Source organism: Ailuropoda melanoleuca, chromosome 6 (assembly GCF_002007445.2).
Source record: "Ailuropoda melanoleuca isolate Jingjing chromosome 6, ASM200744v2, whole genome shotgun sequence".
Taxonomy (NCBI): Eukaryota; Metazoa; Chordata; class Mammalia; order Carnivora; family Ursidae; genus Ailuropoda; species Ailuropoda melanoleuca.
In genome coordinates, this window is record NC_048223.1 from 7,884,505 (window position 1) to 7,894,510 (window position 10,006).

General features: G+C 48.2%; 1 long non-coding RNA gene across 1 annotated transcript; it reads left to right on the forward strand.

Annotated features, from left to right (window-relative positions):
* Positions 1–937: 937 nt before the first annotated feature.
* LOC109490570 lies at positions 938–9,625 on the forward strand. Its single transcript, XR_002143895.2, has 3 exons — positions 938–997; positions 4,765–4,817; positions 9,567–9,625. It is a non-coding gene; the product is annotated as an uncharacterized LOC109490570 (long non-coding RNA).
* Positions 9,626–10,006: the final 381 nt, after the last annotated feature.

The window sequence follows — 10,006 nt, forward strand, 5'->3', positions numbered from 1 at the left end:
ACACAGCTCAATTGCCTACGAAAAACGGGTACCAATTTACACTCACAATAACATTAAATTCTATGGATGGGCTTTATGTCAGAAGCCCTATTACTCTTTTTAACTATTTGATAGCCTTTTTGTGTGTGTGAAAGTGACATCTTACTGCTGTTTTATCTTGTATTTTCTGGATTACTAGTAAACCTTTTTTTAAAAACTGTATTTCTGATTCTGTGAATTGCCTGTTCTTATGCCTTGTCCATTTTTCAATTGAGTTGCCTTTGTCTTACTGATTTATATTTGGATTATTAGTCTTTTACATATCTCACGAATATTTTCTCCTCGATGTCCCCTGTCTTCTAACCAACTGGGCTGAGACGGACTACATATTCTTTAAGATGCTGTTACGCAGATATAACGGAATACTGACCAACTAAGATTTGGCAGAAACGTTCAAAGTTGTTAAAAGAATTCCATCCAGTATGAATTCCCGGCGGAAGACAGACAATGCAGGGAACAAGGGGTATCCAGGACTGCATAGCTGTAGGGCTTTATCTTCAGAAAACGCCCGGAGGTGGGCAGAGAGTTTGGAGCAGCCGCAGGCAGGCAAAACCAGAGCAGGCAGGGGGAGCGCGCGGCTGAGACGGACGCGCAGAGGGACCGGAACACTGAAGGGAGAAGCGCGTAAGGGCTGTGGCCAGGTCCTTTTCTTCCAAAGTCCCGGTTTCTCTGACTCACGAACGACCTCTGGAGGCAAATGCTAAACTTCGCTCCATTCTACCCATTCTGAAACCATTTGCACTGCCAGACTCGCCCCCCACCTTAGCTTTCGAAAAGAAGCGCAGTTCCGGGGTGGGGACCCCCGGGCCCTTTCTGGGAAATGAAGTCTCTGTCAGAAGGATTCTGGGAGTCGTAGTTCCTACTGTTACTTTGCGCATGCGCATTTCTGTTTTCACGTTGTGGCTCCTGTTCTGCGGCGCGGGAAAGAGACGTGTATGCCTGTGTCGTGCTGGCCTTGGTACTGCGTCCTCTTTTGGCTCGTTGTCCCACGGAGAGGGGTCCCGGGTTAGAACGGGCGTGGGTCTTCTGTCAGTTTTATTGTAAGCGGTAACTGAGCAATTACAACGGTTTGTGAGAATCTCCAAGCCTAGACGTGGAGGCAGCTCGTTAGGGCCTGGAGGAAGAGGCATCAGAGGCAAAACCTTCGGGTGTGGCTTAGGCCTGGCTGAGGCCATGCGGTCTAAATTCTGGGGTCTCGAGAGACCAGAGACCCCAGTGATCAGGCAATGACCTTGAAAGGACCTTTGAGTTACTGAGGAGATGGCGTTGTCCTCCGACAGTCTAAAGGTGTTCTCCCTTTCAGTCAGGGGTGGGCTATGCCCCTAATTTCATTTTATTTAGTCACTGTGGCTGTGGTTGGGAAGGGTCGCCAGGGGAGGGCATTGAGGACCGAGCTGTTGTCCAGGGAGATGTGATAAAAGCTCATGGTGGAGCATGCCTGGGTGGATCAGTTGGTTAAGCAGCTGCCTTCTGCTCAGGTCATGATCACAGGGTCCTGGGATCAAGTCCTACACTAGGATCCTTGCTCTGTGGGGAGCCTGCTTTTCCCTCTGCAGAGGGAAAAGCAGGCTTGTGCTCTCTCTCTGTGACAAATAAATAATCTTTATATATATAGAAGCTCATGGTGGCAGTGGCAGTATGGACTGAAGTGGATGGTGAGGGCTTAGGGTTGAGGGAGGAGTTGAGGATTCCCAGATTCCTGGTGTGGGCTGCTATCATGTCTACAGATGATCTCACTTTGTGAAATTCTTACTCCTAATCTGTCTCAACTCCAAAAAAACACTCAAGGGGTCCTTGAGCAAGCATATGTGCAAATTTATTCGCCAAACTATTCAGATGCATGCTTTGACCCAAAGGACACTCATTCATATAGCCATATAGCTCTGTTATACCCACCCTTATGAGCACATTTGGTGTGTAAATACACACGGCCATATAGCTACTCATGATCATATACTCACATATACTACATGCCCCAGACAAGAGCCCTGATAAATGCCCAGAGCTGAGGATGCCCTGCTATCTTGGGCTAAGTGTGACCTCCAGGCTAAAAGGACACATGCTGATTCTTTGGTCTTCTCTTTGGAAACGTCACACACAGCTCAGTCTTTATCCTTTCTACTACATCCATGTCCATTATGACTCTGACTTCTCCTAGTTATCTTCCTTCTACCCTGGCCTGATGGGAGAGATAAAAGGGCTTTGAATTCAGGTAAGGGTTTTGCTTATCTGAATGTTTATTGAGGGTTTTCCCAGAGCAGTAGTTCTGAACATGTATGTATGTGCTGGACTCTTAAGAATCCAATGAAAACTGTGAACTCTCTTCTCAGATAAACACAGCTATATATCCATACTATTTTGAAAACAAAATTGAGACCCATCTATTGGTCCCTGGTTAAGAACCTCACTAGAGGTAGACCAGAAGGTCAGTTTCCTGGTTTCCCTCTCTGCAGTTTTCAAGTTGTGCTAGAGCTGAGAAAAGTAGGGCCCCAAGCCCCTAGAGGAGTCAGGGCATGAGGAAGGGGCAGCCTCTCCTTCCATCCTTCTGTTACCCTTAGTTTTGGAGTCTGGCTGTTAGTCTGTGGGTCCTCTGCTGGGCAGTCATTCAGCTGGTTAATGGATGAATCAGCAGGCAGGCAGTTCAAGCTTATCAGATATTTAGTTATTTAGTGTTATTAGGTCATTTAGAAAGCCAGTAGGTCAATCAAATGATTTGCGGTTTAGAAACTTAATCAGCCAACCGGCCAGTCATTTAGGGTTAATTTTTCAGATGGACAGTAGTCCATCAGGATCCATCAGTCGAAGGTCGATTCAGTCATCAATCCATCCATTAGGGAGCCAGTTGTTGAGAATGCCGAACAGCTGGGTCACCAGAGGGACAAAAGGGCAGCTGGGGTGAAACCATCTAGACACAGAGTGTGTTTCTATTTGCTACAACCTTAAGACAACACAGTAACACACACACCCCTGTATTTGCCATTGTGCTTTCCATGGTTTCAGCTATCAGCAGTTGTGGTGTGTGGTTGGGAAGCATATGATCCTCCTTCTGGGTTATCATCAGGTCAATAGTAGCCTAACACTACATCACAGTGCCTATATTGTTCACCTCACTGTATCTCATCACGTAGGCATTTTATTATCATACATCATCATAAGAAGGAGGGTGAGTGCAGTACAATAAGATATTTTGAGGGAGGGAGAGAGGAAGGAAAGAGACCTCATCCACAGAACTTTTATTACAGTATATTGTTACAATGGTTTTATTTCATTATTAGTTAATATCGTTAATGTCTTACTGTGCCTAATTTATAAGTTAAACTTTGTCATAGGTGTGTATGTATAGGAAAAAGCATTGTATATGTAGGATTCGGTACTATCCGTGGTTTGAGGCATCCACTCGGGGTCTTCGGATGTCCCTCAAGGATAAGCGTGGACTACCATATAGGCAAGCGGAGAGAAGAGTTGACTCCTCGGCCACCAGAGGGAGCTTCAGTTTGCTGGGAAAGAGGCCTCCTCTGGAGTGGGGAACCGGGAGAGGAAACACTGTAGAACAAGGGCCCGGCCGAGTTGCCAGTAGAGGGCAGCGTGGCTCCCCATTCACATCCACACCCGGCACACTTCAGTTAAACTTCAGGCTTGCGGGAGCCCAATCTCTGGCCTGCTTGAGGAAAGCCTCCTGAAAGGATTTGTCACCCAGGGAGTGCTTAACCAAGACACGCTTGACTCCCAAGCTAAGAGGAAGCCAGACAGCTGCCGACTAGGAGGACTTGCCATTGCCAGGCACCGCTGCCAGGAGCACCCCAGCCATGGGGGAGGAGGGAGAATGGAGGAGGAGCATCTTACCCCTCTCTCCCAGAACAGGGAGGGGAGCAATTCCCTAAAGCTGAGGCACTGAGGGCAGGATCTGTCTTCTGTCGAGGTGCATGTCACTTCCTGGGCTGCTGCTTCAGCTTCTCTAGGGGCCAAAGAGGGGCTAGGCTAATGGACCTAAGCCAATGACTCCCATTCCTTCGCTGGACTCTGTGGTCAGCTGCTCCTTTTGCAACGGGCAGTAACTCGAAGGCACAAAGATGGAGGCTAGATATAGACAATGAAGGAAACGTGGGGGAAGGATGAGCTATGAGCTTAATTTCCCTTTGGGAATGGCTGAGATGTTTATATAAGGTGTCAAATATGGCATTGGGCACCAAGGCAGGTCTCAGAAGATTCGAGTTCTTTTCTCCCCCAAAGGGAAGGGCATGAGCCCAGGTAACTGTGTCTCACAGTTATGCCTGGAGCATACTGTTATGGCTCCAGATGGGCTTCCGGGCTTAATGGACAGGGGCATATTCTGGCTCCAGCTGGTTTGGTTGTCAGCAGTTAAAAGAAAGAGTAACTTGGGGGCCGTACTAATTGTAGAGGTGTCCCACGTGCCTGGTGCTTTATGTACACTCTCACAGGCGGTATCATCCCCAGGTACAGATGGCACATCTAAGCTCTAACAGCTGGGAAGTGATGTGGAACTGGTTTTGAACTCCGTCTGTGTGGTTCCAAAGCTCGCTCCTTTTCCAGGAAACCCAACTCCAGACACAAATGGGGAAGGAGAAGAAAGTGAAAGACTGGGAGGTTGCTAGGTCCTGAGGAAGATTTGCTGGGGTGGGGGGCTCTGGATAGGACTGTCCCCTTCAGAGATTCTGCAAACCTGGCATCCCACATGGTGACATTAACCCTTTCCCTCTCTTCCAGGTACACAACAAATGCGTCAACAATGGCAATCTGTGCACAAGCCCTTTGGCCTTGTAAGTAACAAAGCTGGGGAGGAAAGTGGGAGTCAGAGCATGAAGGGCATTGTGAGTAACCTTAGGGAGCTTGGATTTAATCTAGAAGGTAGGGGAGGACCAAGGGGTTTTAACAAAGAGGGGCGTGGTTTGATTTGTGCTGCCACAAGTGTGCAGTCCATATGTCAGAGAGGAATATTGAGTATGGATTGATTGATTTTAAAGATTTTATTTATTCATTTGTCAAAGAGAGAGAGAGAGCACATGCAGACGGAGCATCAGGCAGAGGGAGAAGCAGGCTCCCCGCTGAGCAAGGAGCCCAATGCAGGACTTGATCCCAGGACTCCAGCATCATGACCTGAGCTGAAGGCAGAAGCTTAACCGACTGAGCCACCCAGGCATCCCTTGAACATGGATTTAGCATGTACGAGTAAGCCCACACACATACTTTACGTGGGGCCTGGGAAGAACGTTTACTATGATGGCGTAGTGATTATGAGCAAGGGCTCAGGAGTCGGCTGCTTTGACTCCCAGTTCTGGCCCTTCCCTGCTGTGAGGCCTTGGCAGGGGACTTCTGTCAGTTTCTTTCTCCACCTTAAAAATGGGAGACAGTAAGCCACAGGATGGCTAGGAGGCTGAAAGAAGGTTTTGCTTATAAAGCACAGCGCAGTACCTGAGACACTGAGGCACTCAGTGAATGCTGGCTCACCCTCACATCAAACACATCTCCTGCTCCACTCCTCATCCTCTCGGCCTCATGTCTTTGTGGGCCACTGTCGTGGTGACTGGGTCCAGGACTTGACAGCATCTCATTCTCTTGCTTTCCGCCCCAGGACTTCTCAGATGCCAGAGTGCCCAGGCGAACCCTCTGCACTGATGCATGTCCAACCCAGAAGTGTGGGGCAAAGAGCAGAGGATGCAAACGAGGCATAAATGTCCCCCCCACCCCAGTGTTCCTCCAGGTGAACCGTTCAGATGTGTCTCAGGTTTCTCAGGCGGTCCTGGCTAGAGCAACCGGTCACCATATCAGTTCAGTGTGCATCTTCCCTGCAGCTTTCCCTCTCCCCTTTGTCCCCTTTCCTGTCCTTCACTTCTGCTCCTTGGGACCACATTCCCTAATAAACATCTACACTTAAGGGGTTTTTTCTCAGGCTGGTTTCAGAACCCAGGCTAAAAACAACCCATTGTAAGGTGATCCTACTTTCTTGGAAATGCTGCATCAGGAAAAAATGGGAAGAGGGGCACCTGGGTGGCTCAGTCGGTTAAACGTCTGCCTTCAGCTCAGGTCATGATCTCAGGGTCCTGGGATGGAGCCCTGGGTTGGGTCCCTGCTCAGTGGGGAGTCTGCTTCTCCCTCCCCCTTTACCCCTTCTCCCTGCTCATGCTCTCTCTCTCAAATAAATAAACAAAATCTTTTTAAAAGGGGGGGAAGAGTAAGGAGAGGAGCTAGAAACATGACTGTCTGTAGCAGAGTTCATTTCCTGGACTACAGTCCACCCAGCTATACCCCCAGTTTCAGGTTCTGCTAATTCACTTGTATGAGGGTGGTGGGGTAAGGGGACAGAGGAAGCGGACTGGCACCAAGGGAGCTGGAAGAGATGACCCATGTTCCAGCCCTGGATCTGCCACTTCCTACTGACAGTGGGATCCTGGGTGGATGTCTACCTCGGAGCCTCAGTCCCCTTACCTATACAATGAAGATAAGAAATGTTTACACATCTCGTGAGACATAAAGACTATGTCAGTTGTGTGCTTAGCCCAGTGTCCAGCCCCTGGTGTGTGATCAGTAAATGGGAAATCTTGGCATAACAGCTTTCTATAATCAGCTTTGGGCTGTTCAGGATCAAGTTTCTGCTATTGCTTCTTGTGTGCTTAACTTCCACAATAAAATAAACCCCTCAGGGGCATCTGGGTGGCTCAGTTGTTAAGCGTCTGCCTTTGGCTCAGGTCATGATCCCAGCGTTCTGGGATCGAGCCCTGCATTGGGCTCCTCACTCAGCGGGAAGCCTGCTTCTCCCTCTCCCACTCCCCCTGCTTGTGTTCCCTCTCTTACTGCCTGTCTCTGTCAAATAAATACATAAAAAAATCTTTAAAAATAAAATAAACGCCTCAAAGGCAGTGATAGAAGAAATTTGTGATCAATAGATACATTATCCCTTTCAAGTAAATGACTCTAGTTTTTCTGCCCAGACTTGCAGAGGCCTCAGGCCCTAGGATTTGCTTGCCCTCTGCTGCAAGTCGGTTCCCAGGAGCAGACTCAGACAGGGATGTATGCGGGAAGCATAAGGGGGAATGTTCTTGGGGCCAATGCTATGGAAGAAGGGAAGGCAGCAGGGGAGGCAGATGTGGGCTGTGATGTAGTCAGGAGGCCTTAGCTGACCTTGTGGGGAGCACTGAAGCTGGGTGGCCCTTTGGGGTTCTCCCCGGGGTTTTCAATCCCTGTCCTTGCCTTGTCATTGGATGTGGCCGTCCTGGGAAGGAGGCACTGCCAGCTCGCATACTTGCGGCCACTGGAGAGAGCGTGCTGAAGCTGGGGTCTGGGTGGGGCAGCACTTCAGTCCCAGTGGTGGCCTTGGGGGATGTGGTAGCTGCTGCGAGTCCTCTGCCCCATATCCACTCCCCCTTCCTTCCTTATTAAGAGGTGTCTGATTGGAGACAGCAATGTGCCCAACAAAAATACTCACTTTCCTAGATTCCTTTGAAATGGAGGTGGGCCAAGGGATCCTGCTCTGGCCAGGAAGCTGTAAATGGCAGTCTGGGTTCCTGATGACATGGTAGGGCCTCTGCAGAAAATGAAAGGCTTTGTTTGCTTAACCACTGTATTCATGTTTCTGTCACATGTAACCCAATAGTCCTAAATAGTTCTGAGAGGCACCGTCACATCCTGCTTAAGAACATGGTCCTTCAAGTTCAGCAGACAGTAGCTTGGAGTCCCACCTCCGCTGCACCCTAGCTAGCTATGGGAGACCTCAGATGAGTCGCTCCATCAGACTTACCTGTCTCTCGGAAGTCGGAATGATGGTACTACCTGAGACGTGTGTCATGTCACACTGGGGTACCCAGTTTGTCCCAGCGTGCCTGGAACTTGCTCAGTTTTAGCAAGGGGAGTCCTGCATCCTGGGAAACTCGTCAGCCCCAGGCAAACCGGGACAGCTGGCCTCCCTATTAAAACACATCCCCAAACTACCCTATCTCTTTTACAGATAAGAGCCTGGGTCCTGAAGGCTAAAAATGATGTTTCATGCTCTCTCCTAATGGCTGAGTATAATACAGCATCACAGCCAAGATTAGTTTTACATTATAGAAATAGTTTTTTTCTTAACAAAAACAGCAACCACAGATGGTCAGAGGCACAGTTGGAATATTCTCCTATTCATTTAGATTTAAATTTATAACAGTTGTAACCCCACTATGTTTTTAGCACTCATTGATATTCACCAGCAAATATGGTATCTTGTAGGGCTATTGGGAGGATCAAATTAGCCTAGGAAAAGCCTTTTCCATAGTGTGTTACATAGCACACACATAGTACACACACACAGTACACTGGAAAGTTCGCCAGTGTCACATATGCTTAGCTTAGACTCTAGGCTTTGACTCTTCCTTTGGAAAAATGACTTCATCCCCTGCTGCACACCCCCCCCCCAACTCCAGCCTCTTCCCTCATTTGTATTAGGGGTAATAGGAAATTCTTGAGAGAGTTGTTTAGATTGATAGAGAAATGCTTGTGGGGCTCCTCAAGGGAAGCATGAGCCCACGATGGTGCTGTTACTACTCACAGTTACCCACAAGCCGGGGCTCAGGCCACCCCCCACCCCCCACCCCCGCTGAGGGGCTCTGCAGCTCTGGGAGGAGCCAAGTTGACCCTTCAGAACACCTGCTCCTCGTCAAGGCCAGTCTCAGCTGGCAGATGGGCTTCAGGGGCCAGGAAAGCCTGAACAGACCCTCGGAATTCAGCTGGTTCCTCTTAAACAGAAACTATTATTATTCATGAGATGGCCACAGAGGCACGATACAGGGGTACAAGCCCAACATTTAGTTCAGTGGCCTTGAGCAGTGGGAGCTGAGTGGTGCGCAGGCCAGAACTCTGGCCGCTTCCCAAGCCAGAGCTGCAATGTAAACCCAGGCTGTTCTCTGCTTTCTACTTGCGGCTGTGTTTAAACACACTGGACTGTGCCCACACTAGCCGGGCTGCTAAATCTGTTCAGAAGGCTTCCTGAAGATTCACAGAAATGGAAGCACGCATCCCTGGCTCTCCCGTATCAGTTTAGGAGTCCTAGAGAAAAGAATCACTCATATCTTTCAAAAGCCTAGTTCTGCTCTAGTTTCGAAGCCCCCCAAATAGGCTTAATAGCAGTATTAAGGTCTTCAATTCTGTTTATAGATGCGAGTGGAGAAATAATACTTTAGTATATTAATAAATACCTGTAGCTATATTGAAAAAGGGCTAATTACTCTGTTGGGCTACAGAATGAACACAGACCTGCTGGCTTCGGCTTGTTCTGTGTACCTCAAATCTGTGGCCCATTGTGTATCTTGGTTTTACGTTTCAGTTTCATTCATTTTTAATATTTAAAGATTAATTTATTTGAGAGAGAGAGGGAGAGAGAGTCTTAAGCAGACTCCACCCTAAGCTCGGAGCCTGACGCCGGGCTCGATCTCAAGATCCTAAGATCCTAAGATCATGACCTGGGCCAAAACTGAGAGGCGGACACTTAACTGACTGCACCACCCAGGTGCCATTTAAAAAAAATTTTTTTAATTTAACAGAGAAGAGAGAGAGCACAAGCAGGGGAGCGGCGGACAGAGGGAGAGGGAAAAGCAGACTCCCCGCTGAGCAGAGAGCCGGACATGGAGCTCGATCCCAGAATCCTGGGATCACAACTTGAGCTGAAGGCAGATGCTTCACCAACTGCCACCCAGGCGTCCCCAGGTGCCATTTTAATGATATTTTAAAAACATGTGTTATGTATTCATTAAATATTATGCACTGGCTATAAGAAGAGCTACCTACCTACCTACCTACCTACCTATCATCTAACTCAAGGAGAAAATATCTCCAAGACGTACTGTTAGGGGAAGCAAGTTAATGAGAAATATGTTTAAGACATATTGTTAAAGGAAACAAAATATAAAATAAATTTTAAGGCAAGCAAGTCACAGAACAATATATATAAAGTGGTCTTTTTGCTATTTAAAAATTACATATA